Source organism: Pinus tabuliformis, chromosome J (assembly GCF_031772625.1).
Source record: "Pinus tabuliformis cultivar Carrire ecotype Pingquan chromosome J, CPIR1, whole genome shotgun sequence".
In the NCBI taxonomy this organism is placed as follows: domain Eukaryota; kingdom Viridiplantae; phylum Streptophyta; class Pinopsida; order Pinales; family Pinaceae; genus Pinus; species Pinus tabuliformis.
The window spans coordinates 309809623-309822668 of record NC_142295.1 but is presented as its reverse complement, the minus strand read 5'-3'; the positions used below and the strand labels follow the sequence as shown (position 1 = coordinate 309822668).

Genomic DNA, 13046 nt, shown 5'->3' with positions numbered 1-13046 from the left:
TCAAGTTTCAGACTTCTTCTCAATAAGGAATACACTTATTTTTTTTCCCTTTAGCACTTTGAGAAGATGTTTCCAGCAGAATGAGGTCTTTATGCCAATTCCTTGAGGACAACTTGTGTCTTTGAAACCTAGGGCTGACTTGTGTATTTTAATGATGAACAAGTATTTGTATACTTATTTGGGGGCACCTTTTGGTTTTTTATTCGGTGGCTGGCTCAAAAAAAGAATATTTATTGGGTGATTTTGTTTGATTTTATTATCTCATATAGATTTATCAAAATGGCACCATGGATTAAATCTTTGGAGACAGAAAATTATGATACATGCACACAGCCAGGAATCTTGCTTGGGGGCTAAATTGAAGGTGTTTACAAAGAACAAAAACTTCAAGGAATATGTGGAGGTGAACATCAGGGAAAATCCAGTGATAACTTGCATGGAAAGGCATACCCTAGATGTCACTAAAATAAATATCTCAAAGCACAATCAAAGCTTGGCATAAGTAAGCAACTCGGATTTGTATGCAGGGAGGTACCCTTCCAACATATTGTGGGAAGAAATGTGTGGATATTTTGCAAGAGTCGAAAGAAAAAAACCTAAGGAATGTATCAAAATTTCAATAGGCAATGAATAAAAGAGAACACCAAGAAGCTTGTAAACACACCTATCCATAATGGTCAGCAATTGCTTTCTCACATCCTGGGCTCTCCTTCAAGAGCGAAATTACACAAAATTTTCAAAACACCAAGTACCTAAGAAGTTTTTTTCCTTCCAAACCTCATACATGGATAATAATGTTAAGTGGTCCCCTTCTAGTTGGAAAAAAGTTTCCCTTTTTTGGTCAGCCTGAGCTTGCTTCTCTTGAGGCCTATAGAAAATGTTCTATGTCTGGAGCATTTCTATTATGGTCAAGATATCATCACTACAGCCAAGGTCAACATTGGAAAGGAGCATCTTTGACAAAGGAGGTTGCAATGGAAATTCAACCATTTTTCTCCCCAATTTGGTTAGAAGACCCTCCTCATCCAAAGCTCCTAAATTGTACAGTTGTTCCATTGTAAATATAAGTGCTTGAGGAGGATGGGGATCCATAAAATCAAAGGAGAGGATGTCATTGAGTCCCACCCCTCTCAAATCATGTGCAAGATACCTCTCACCCATTTCTGGCATTGGATCCTCCCATGGTCGATTCAAATCCTTAGGAATGGAATCCATCATGGTCCTTTGTTGTTGTTCTTGAATCTCCCTTCGCTCTTCGCAATGCGATGACTGCATCATTGTTGCTTTCTATAGTGAACCATCGGGATTATTCATAAGTGAAACATCGATCGAGTAACGATTCTGCCCCTACAATAAATCAGGATCATCCTCATTCAACTCAATCTTGAGCTCCTCCTCAGCAGTACCCTCATCTTGGTAAAGCATGCCATCACCATATTTGTCATACATAGCAAATTCGTTCACATCCAAGACCCCAGATGCAACCAGCTGCTTTGCATCCCACTTCTCAGGAGAGCTCATTCTCTTTAGGGGCCTTGAAGAAGGCATGTTTCTCTCCCCATCCAAAATGGTGATACCTGAAAGTCCAGTCCTCTTTGTGAGAGGCTGATTGGAACTACTAGGATTGGCCCTTAGAGTATCATAATCAGTGCTTTTCTTCATTGGCAACAAGTCCTCACCAATTTTTTAATCAACATCCCTCAAGGAAAGGCTCATTTTATGTCTTGATATAGAAATAACCTTGACCCAAACCTCTTGATCTCTCTTAACGACTTCCTTTTCATTAACCACCCTCCTACTTACAATCTGTGAAATATGGACCAAAACCTCTTTCCCTCGAAAATCATTCAACTGGACATAGCACCCCATATCCATGACCCTGAAAACCCTACCCCGATAAACCCCAAATTACTCGGGCTCCTTATTGTAGTTGTTCTGCTCCTTATTGTAGTTTGTTCTAACAAAGGGCTAGCTTGAAAACCTTGGCAAAGGGAAGGTTTCAAAGGAAGCGATGTCTCCCCATGTTGAAAAAAATAAAATTTTCACCATGTTGAAGAAGGTCTTGGACATTAAAGTTGATAAAATGAGTCAAGAAGAAAGCATTTTTGGAGATCGTGCATTGCTAACTGACATTGAACCAACACAAAGATGAGGCTTCAGCTGTGAACAAATGGCTTGAAGAGCTGGAGGCTCTTCTCAATCAATCATAAAAAATTGTGCATCAGTGTACGGTACCAATATGGGATGTTGTTTCTCTATATCGAACCAGCAAGAAGGTCACCAATTTAGTTACAGATATTGACAAATAGCTAATGTCTCCTTTGGATCACATGGTTCAAACTAAAAAGAAAATTCGGAATATTATGGAGGGAAAAACACAAATTAATAAGAATATAGAAGCTTTGGCTATGTCTTCAAGCAGATTTGCAACCATTTCCCAAACGACTCATGCTCCAATGGGCTTAAGGGCTAAGTTGATTGACGAACGCCTTATCGTGAGACAAGAAAAAGCTTTTGCAAATCTGGAGAAAATGGTAATAGATGATGTAGTTAGCAACATTGGCGTGCTGGGCAAGGGTGGATCGGGAAAAACTCTGCTTCTCAAGCAACTCTTCAACAGTGAAAAGGTGTGTAATCACTTTAGCGATGGTTTATTACTTTGGCTCATTGTTTCGCAAAATCCAACTATTAAAATTATGCGGAATGAGCTCTGCACACAAATAACCTTGCAAAAAAATGTGGATTTGGGTAAAAATATGGATGAAGATGATGTAAAAATATGGTTAGAAGACCAAATTATTCATGCCAACCATGTGATTCCATTGTTGGTAGGAGAAGGGTTGCTGGCAAGGAAGGATCACCATCAGCATAGCTACGACAAATTCACGATAGGAAAGGTTTTTGTTAAAGATAACTATTAATAAAAATGGGTGAGAAATATTTGATTAAGGTGAATGGAAGTGTGATAAATTAAAAAAGGATTTACCAAAACTATAAAATCTTTGATTGAAAACCTAAATTTATTTGGTTGAGAACTTCCAAATTTCAAAACCAAACTAATAAATTCTTTCTTGAACACATATAGAAGGTAAAAAGTGGAGAAGACAATTGAAAATAGAGATTATGATAGTTACATCATGTAAAAAAAATTGACAAAGAACTTGTATAAATATATTTTGATTGAAAACCTAATGTAGTTGGTTGAGAACCTCCAAATTTCAAAACCAAACTAATAAATTCTTTCTTCAACACATAGAGAAGGTAAAAAGTGGAGAAGAAATTTGAAAATAGAGATTATGATAGTTACAAAATGTAAAAAAAATGCTTGTTCCAATATTGTCTGGGGGATAGACGTGGGTCTTCATTGTTCAGGTCAACAAAATATTTATTGAGATGGGGAATGATTACATTGTGCGCTAATAAAATAATTTTTTCTTATATTCTTATTTAGTAGTAAATATTGAGGACTCTTTACATCCTTCTAATTGTGATCATTATTTTCAGTATTTGTGGTCCCATTTTGTTACACAATAATTGGTTTTGCAAAGCACACACAAAACATCCTCTATGCCATTTTCCAATAACTATCACAAAAACCCCAATCCTTTGAATTTTGGGTAAGTTAAATAGGTTTGTAATCTTTAATTTTGGGTAAGTTAAATAGATTTTTAATCTTTAAAGTTTGAATAAATATGGAAGGTCAAGAAGAAATAATTTTTGGTCCTCCATTTGAAAATGATGAAGAAGAAATTGAATAAAATTTTCCAAATTCAATGCAAGGTCAAATTCTGGTTTGAGGCATAGATCTTGAAATATTCTTGGGAAAGGTAAATGTTGCACAACCTATGTCCATGTCCAGCCCCAATATAGGCCCTCTTTTGTTCGAGTAGACCCAAGCTTCAATTTTCATAAAGGAATTGAGTAATTTTGATAAAGCTTTGAGAATTTACTATAACATTTTGTCACATGATGGTTTTGGTACAGATTTGGGAATTTCAAATAAGAATTTGTCACATGATGGTTTTTTCCCCTCTAGAAATCAGTTTTGGTCCAAAAATTGTAAAGAATGTAAGGTGAAGCCTCCATGAGTAGACCTGAGCCTATTCAATATTCATTATACATTAGCACAACAAACAAGTCATCCTTAGTCATGTATATGAAAACAGACTGATTATTTTAATATTTTTTAAGTGGGGGTTAAAAGCTGATACATGCCATAAGGTGGAAAAAAACTTTTTCTTATTTCCAAAATTTTGAAAATTATGAAATCAACACTTTCTAACACATGCATTATCCCATGCCTTCTTCTTCGATGATATGTCAGTCTTTGACATTGAGTGTGATAGTGAAAAATACATTAATTTCATTACAGTCATGTCCCAGGGTACCAGTGAAATATAGACAAAAAAATCTGTGGTAGATATTCACCTTGAGAACGAAATGGGTCTCTTTGAGGCAATCGATGAATATGTTGGCTTAGTGAATGAAGAAGAGAATGATGGTGAATTAAAATTATGTTTGATGACATTTATTGACAAGGAACAATAAAAAGAATGCTTTCCTAATGGCATACATTTTGAAGACATGATCTACCCTATGTGTCCCTACACTTGGTCCACTTAAGAGAGAGAGGATGACCTCTATCAAAGATGAGGGCATCTAGTGTGAAGGCTCTCGAGAAGATATTAACCAAGACGACAGTGTCAAAATTGGATCTAGAAGGGCATATAAATCAAATGCATATGGACCCACAAGCCAACCCAACAACCATACTCTTTAACTTGGTGACAATTGAATGAGATCTTTGGGATACGAAAGATGGAGAGATCAACCACGTAACAACCTCAATCAATAGGCATATTGAAACATAGGTATCCTCTTGTTTCACCAATGACACTTTCCATATTTCAAACCTAAAAGTTCCATGCCCTTGATCTGTGACTTCTAATCTCTATGATCTGGTTGATAACATTATGACTAATTTGATGCATATGAAAGGATCTAATTCCATGATGAATCACTACCCTGAGAAACAAATGGCCCTTTGTTTTAGAGAAATCGGAGTGGATGATATTTTCATTAGTTTTCCTAGCCACATGTGTCTAGATGTAGAAAAAACAAAGATGAGAGAAAGGGCTTGCTCTTTTATTTTCACCGAGGGGCATATATTGGATCAATTCATCATGCATTATCACATTAATAAATAAACATCGATCGATTGGTGGCATAAGCATCCAATGGAAAATGTTGTGGAGGAATGTTGTTGACAGAGATATTTGGGACATAAAATATGGAGAGATCAATTAGGTAACAACCTCAATCAGTAGACATATTGAAACAAATGTCTCCTCTTGTTTCACCAATGACACTTTCCAACTTTCAAACCTAGAAAATCCTTCCCATTGATCTATGAATTCTAATCTATGTGATTAGGGTGATAACATTATGACTAATTTGATGCATATGAAATAATCTAATTCCATGATGAATCACTGCCCTGAGAAACCAATGGCCCATGTTTTTAGAGAAATTAGAGGGGATGATGTTTTCTTTAGTTTTCCTTACCACGTGTGCCTAGATGCAGAAAAGAAAAAAAAACATTGATGAGAGAAAGGTATTGCTCTTGTATTCTCACCTAGGTTCATATATTTTATTAGGTCATCATGTAGTATCACATTAATAAAGCAACATTGATTGGCTAGTGGCATAAGCATCTAATGGAAAATGTTGTGGAGGTAAACACAACCACCCATTCTAGTGGCCCTCATGTTTATGATTAGTCACATAGAGGTGAAAATGAGGTGTTAGCTATATCTAAATCAAATACAAGTGGCTTTATACACCAAGCCCAAAATGATGTTGACAATTTAGATATTGGATGGAAACACTCATTCAAAACTGTAATTGATGAAATTGTTTCTATAGACCAATCTTTCCCTAGGGAAATAGTTCAAATATGTGAAGAAAGATTTATATGGAATACAGTTCATATAATTTTGAAAAAAAATGTTGAGATAATAAATGGTCTCTTCTTTTCCATATCTTCATGGAAACCTATGAAAAAACTTGAGGATACCTAGGGCACTATGGTATATCCTTGGTTTCAATTTTAGTCTTCAACACACTTCTTTTCTAAGTTTGGCACAACATTATATATACTTATATGACAACATAGTTACATATCTACTTGGGTTAAATTATTAGTTTACTAGATCAATCCTCAAGATAGAGTTGGAAGCAAAGCAGGGAAATATTTTGTGGTTTGATTAACATAGCCCAATGCAAGGGTGGATCAAAATATCCTATATCATTTCATGTCAACATTTGACATAATAGAAGATGTTTTAGATTGGCAGATACACATGCTTATTCACAAAAAAGTAGTGGACAGAAATTCCAACTTGCAACCATCCATATTTTGACTTCTCACTGTTTCACTTCCTAATGAAGCACATACAAAGGGATAGTGGATTCATGAAGTATTGAAGTGGATACAAAGGCTATTTGACTTCACCTAGCAGCTTAATAGAGCACCAATAGTGGTTTTCTCAATATATTGGTGCTCTCGTATGAGTTTGGCAGAACAAAAACTAGGAACTAGATGGATTTCCACATATATCCAAGAGGATAAACCTTTTACATGGTAATATGAACATTTAATAAAATATATAGAGAAATCTACTCCTATTCCTATTTAACCTAAGCTCATAAAGTTCTTATTTAACCTATTCTAACCCTCCAATTGAGTCAAATATTACATCAATATCATCTATATTTATAACATAACAAGCTATCAAAACATGTAAGAGAAAGGAATCAGAATCCAAAAAACATAGTGCACAATTAAAATGACTAACATAAATGACTAATTTTCAATATTGTAGTACTTTTTAAGTAGTCGTATTTTTGTTCCTAAACTAAATTAGTCATTCACATTAGTCATTTTTAGTTGCGTTACTTATTATCTAGTTGTGTATTTTAACCCGATACTAAATTAGTCGTTTTTAGTTGGGTCACTGAAGATTGCTCATTTTTGGTCGTATTTAACTTGGAAACTTTGTGGGGAATAACTTTTTTAGCCACCTAGTCAATAATTTCATCATTTTCTACTAGTGGTTTTTGTATGCTCTAGAATTCAATCTCAAATATGCGACCTTGGGAAAAACAACATAACTTTCTCTCTCAGAATCACTTTTGAATTTCGTAAAAATTGGCTGAAAGTGCACAGAATTTTGTTTGATTTGTATCATTTTCAAGGCCTAAGGTTGAAAAATTGACACGTGACACTTCGTACAAGTTCACTCTACTAAACCAGTCGATAATCAAGTCATCATGGGAGATTTTGCATAACTCTTTCTTGAAGAATCCAATCTTGGTCTGACTTGTGGTGTTGGAAAGAAGACTCAAAGGGATACCAAAGGATGAAATTTCAAACCTTGGAGATCCAAAATCACAGAGATACAATAGTTTATTATATCGATCTCTTAAAAACAAGAAAAGTGTGTGTGATTGTTTTAAATTTTACATAACTTTTGTTTGAAAAATCAATTCGAAGTGATTCAAAGGGCATAGAGAAGCATTCATATCATTATTTGATTATAAAATTCCTTGAAACAAAAAAAAATAGATACACCTAGTAAGCAACCAGAAATCTATTCTATGATGCATGAAGAAGAGGAAGAAAAGCAACATGATATATCAAAATTACGAGACCAAGTGAAACAAATTTCACTGTCACAAACAGTAACCAAAAATGAATTGGAAGTGATGATGAATGTTGAGATGGATGGTTTAAAAGGAAACATGGATGGTTTAGAATAAAAAATAAAATGGACATGGAAGGCTTGAAGGATGGTTTAGAAACAAAAATAGAAGGCTTGAAAGATGGTTTAAAAGCATAAATGGAAGGTTTGAAGGAAGGTTTGACAAAGTAATGCTTCCTAATGGCAACAAGGTATTCCATGAAACTCATGATGAGAACAAAAATAATATTAATTATGATTTTAGAGACTCTAACTTTGGGTTGAATACCTACCACATTCCAAAGATCAATATGAGGAAGTTTGATGGCAAGGATCTGGTAACATGGATACTACAAATGGAGAAATATTTTGATCTACATGATGTGAAACCTTCACAAAAGGTATGTATTACATATTTATATTTAGAAAACAATCAGTTTGTATGGTATAGATAGATTTGTTCTCATAAACCACTTGTCACCTGGTCAATTTTTACAGAGGAAATGACATCACATTATGAAGATACAAAGAGAAACACCTTCTTTAGCCAATTGATAAATCTCAAACAAAAGGGTTCAATGGCGGAGCACATTGTATACTTCCAAAAATTGAATATTAGGGAAACTGATATTCCATAGGAGCATAGGATTGACGTCTTCATAGTGACTTTAAAGGATAACATCCAACATTAGGTTCATCTTTGGGAACCTATTTAATTGGAGAAGGCATTCAAGGTGGAAAGAAAAGTTGAAAGAAAAAATATGGAAACAAGGAAGTCTAACACTCACAACTATAATGATGGAAGTGTTGTTGCTCCTAGTCTTACACAACCTACAAGTTTGACACCAAAACAATTGGAGGAAAAAAGAGCAAAAGGGCTTTGTTGCAATTATGATAGCAAATACAATAAAGGTCCTAAGTGCGCAGAGAAGAAATTATTATACATAGATTGTGAAGAGGAGGAAGAAAAGGAACAAGAAACATCAAAAGAGGAGGATATACACCAGAAACCAACCCCAAAGAAAAAATAAATGAATCCGACCATATATTATAATGCATTGGCAGGAATTACCACTCCTAAAACTCTCAAGATAGAAGGATATATCAAGAAGAAAAAGGTAATAGTTCTGATTGATTCGGGTAGTACCCATAATTTTGTTCATTGTAAGATAGCCAAGGAATTGAATTAGTTCCTATATCTAGCACTAGAGTGTCAAGTGATCCTTGCAAATGGAGGAACTATAAATTACTCTTGAAAGTTCCATAATATCAAGCTAACCATGGGGGAATATTTATTGAATAGTCCAATGTTTTCCATTCCAATGGGTGGTGTTGATGTTGTACTAGGAGTCCAATGGTTACAATCTTCGGGGACGATAGCTTTTAATTTTCAAGAACTTTTCTTGAATTTTTTTTGGGAAGGAAAGGTAGATGAATTAAGGGGTATCACAGGGAAACTAGGAAATATAGCAGCTCTAATTTCATGAAAAATATTCTAAAGAAATAACAATGGGGTGGAATTGCACAATTATGCTCACTGGAGGTTCAAACATCGAAATCATATATTTCTCTAGATCTCCAAAAAGTCTTGGACAATTATTCCAAGGTATTTGATACTCCAAAAGGCCTCCCACCTATTCATGATCAAGATCATGTAATTCATTTGATTCCAGGAAGTGTTCCTCTAAACATCAGACCTTAGAGATATCCCTATACCCAAAATAGTGAAATTGAGCATATGGTTGCACAAATACTAGAGGCTGGCATAATTCAACCTAGTCAAAGCTTTTTCTCAACTCTAGTAGTATTGGTCCACAAGAATGATCGATCATGGCGTATGTGTCCAGATTATAGGGAGTTCAACAAGATCACTATTAAAGATAAATTCCCCACTCTTGTCATTTATGAAGTGTTGGATGAATTACATGGAGAATTTACTTCACCAAGTTGGATCTTCGTTCATTATATCATCACATTATAATGAATACTCAAGACATTCTGAAAACAACATTCAGAACTCATGAGGGTCATTATGAATTTTTTGTCATGCCTTTTGGCCTTACTTATGCACCTTCCACATTTCAAGGTTTGATGAATTCCATTTTAAAACCCACCCTTAGAAAATTTTTGTTATTATATTTTGATTATATACAAATATACAAGAAGTCTTGGAAGGATCATGTTTGATGTGTTGAAAGGGTGTTCAAACTATTGGAGGACAAACAATTATATGAAAAATCCCCCAAATATTTCTTTGGAGTACAAGAGGCGGAATATTTCTTGGGTGTGTATTATATTCTTTCCACGATTAGTCGAACACGTGGGAGGGGTGTAGATCTATAAAAAGGGTCTCTTTCACCTCTAATTACCTCACATTAATATGTCAATCTGGGAGAGTTTTTTTATTTCAAAGAGTGTCTCAGTCTGAGGCTATCATTTTCCAGAGTAATGCTAGTAGTACAATGTTCAGAAATACAAGAGTAAACGGATGCTTGTCTACAGCTTAACTACTTCAAAAGAGTAAATCACACACTCAAAAGACTAAGCAACTTATCAGTCAAGGGTTCAGTAGCGATAACCCATCCCTTTGGAAACTGATGGAAAAGGAAATCAGAGAACAGATCGTGGATCTGGGAGCCAGACAGTAAATGCCAAGGCTCACTACAGCCTTAGATCGTCTCCCACACCAAAATAACAAATGCCAGTAAATGGAACGACAGATAAGAAAATGGAACAGCAAATAAGAAATCGAACAGCAAGTCTGTAATGGAACAGCAAATCCGAAATGGAACAGCAATTCTTAAATGGAACAACAGCTAAGAAATAGAACAGCAACTAAGTCTCACAAGCAGTAACAAACTTAATCTATCAAATCAAATGCATTAATCGTAATCAAATGGCAATCTTTCACTCTTAAGGCAGATCGAACAGCACACACCAATGGAACAGCACTGATTACTGATAAGTTATGGAACAGCGCTTGAAAACCATATATGCACACAACACACCTAAATAGTAATCTGACCTAAGCATCAATCTCAGCTAGAAGGAATACGACTGCATTTCAAAGTAGAACAGCATTGTTCATCAATTTAACAATCATAAAGGACATAACTCCCAAGATAAATTTGGTAATGTGAATGTACAGCACAAAAGCTCTGTGATGGAATAGTAACAATATTCTATCAAGACCAGTAATATTAGATCAACTCTGAAAAGAACAGTAATATGATGCAGAGTCAATACAATAGTTATGTCTGTGGAAACCTTAATGAATTAAACATAACAGAGCATGTGATGTAAACTTATAAAACACATCAGATTACCAAATAACGATGATAAGCAAACCATGCAGAAGCCAAACGTAATAATATAGGAGCAAGTGTCCTCCAGGGCTAGGCCCTTAGCCTCCAGGGGTACACCGCTTGAGGTTAATCCAAACTCAGAGATGAAGTAATCACCAAGTTTGTATTAATGCATAAAGAAAAATTACAATAAACCAGTTCTTATCGAGACTCGATGATCAAAGTTTTGATCTTAACAGAAATTACATAAAAACATAATCATGTCTAACTCCCTCTCGAGCTAACAGTGTTGTCCCTTTTATAAGGGTGACGGCGGAGATGTCTAAGTGCAAAAATAGATAAAACAACGATCCCTCAGGATCAAGGATCCTGAGGGATTCACCGAACCATTAATCCTTAATCATTTCTTTTCTCTCCTGCGCCGAGCTGGTATCTCCACCTCCTTTTCTGGGCCAATTTGCTTTGATTTTCTTCGCCTTGTTTGCATTCGGTCTCCCATCAAAGGGAAAATAGTTATCTCGTCCTTGTCCTTTCCTTTAGAATGGCAACTTCTCGTTTTCACTCCTTCCTGCATGAGGAAATGAAAATTGTCAGCGTTTTAGTCTTGCATATTAATATCACGTGTTTTGTTATAATTCTTTATCGTTTTCCAAGTTCATGATGCAAAAGGTTTGCAAGTTCTATTGAAAAGATACTGAAATAATCATCAAAAACATACCTTTTTTAGTACTCCACACACCCCCCTGCTTACCCTGTTTCATGCCCTCATGAAAACGTTGTAGTTGACATGCAAGGCAGTGAGAGAATAGGCTGGAGATGGAATCTCATGCGGAGGCCTACAGCCATGATGAGTAACTAGGTAGTCAAAGAAATGGCATGTCTGACCCTCGGGCATCTCATACAGGGCTTGGTATCCAGGTGCAGGGTGCCAAATAATTGGACTCCGGAACCTATATCCTAACCAGGATGGCCCTGCCCTCAAAATGATTTCGCCATAAAGGTGCAAACGGTTGGCAACTAATTTAAAATTCTCATACTTAAACGGTTCCCTGAGTTGGTTATTCGGATTAGAGATTTGATACTGAAATTTAGCTGCATCAATGGCAAGGTCTTTGATGGAAAGAAAGTATTCTAATCCCCGTTGAATGAGTGCTTCATGCATGGGTCCTAATGTTTCAATTACACCCAGAGTCTTCATGAGGTTTCTATGTGCTTTCCACAACTGTACTGGGTTCCTAGGCTCAACCCTTACCCACAAATCGAAGTCGTTTTCTTGCCTCTGGAAAGTATTATAGGCTTTAAGCCATTTAATATGATTAACCCCAAATGAGATGAATGCCTGCAATTGGATGTCTCCAACAAAGGGGCCAGGGTTCAACTCAGTCTCTTGGTCTAGTACAAGGTTATGTAAATAGAACTCACACAGCACTCTCTAGACTTTTACCCCGTAGTGCTTACAGTAGTCTATAAAATCATTGACAGTGTTAATTTGGATGGGAGCACCTGCTTTAACAGCTTTTATTTTTAATTGAAAATACCGTTCCAATAGAAATAGGGCATAATTTTTGGCAGGGGCTCTACATGCTAAGATGTCATTGTATAAAGAACACAAGGTATCCATCTGCTTGATAACAATATCTAGCCTACGAGTTACCTTTGCAACTTTCTCTTGTTCCTTCCGCCAACCTTCAAAAGCCTAGCTTTCGGATTGATTGACATTCCTAAGTTGCTGTTGTAGCTCTTCATACTTTTCACAAGGGACCGTTTGCTCTCTAAGCTTTTCTGCTTCTTGTTGGGCTTGCTTCAACCCCTTTCGCAGTGTTACTATTTTTGGATCTCTTCTCCATGCAGCAGTGGAGGCCGGGAGTTTTACCTGAACTTTCCTATTGCGTTGCTTTGAGTTCAGAACCCTTATCACTCCTGAAGGTGGCGCCTCCGTCTGAATTTCCTTATCACAGGTCATCATGTCATCCATTTCTATTTAAACTTGAATATCAGT

The 13046-nt window shown here is 35.9% G+C and overlaps 1 pseudogene; it reads right to left on the bottom strand.

Moving 5' to 3' along the window:
- Window positions 1-486: 486 nt before the first annotated feature.
- LOC149226973 (putative pre-mRNA-splicing factor ATP-dependent RNA helicase DEAH5 pseudogene) lies at window positions 487-2070 on the bottom strand (annotated as a pseudogene).
- Between the last annotated feature and the right edge of the window lie 10976 nt (window positions 2071-13046).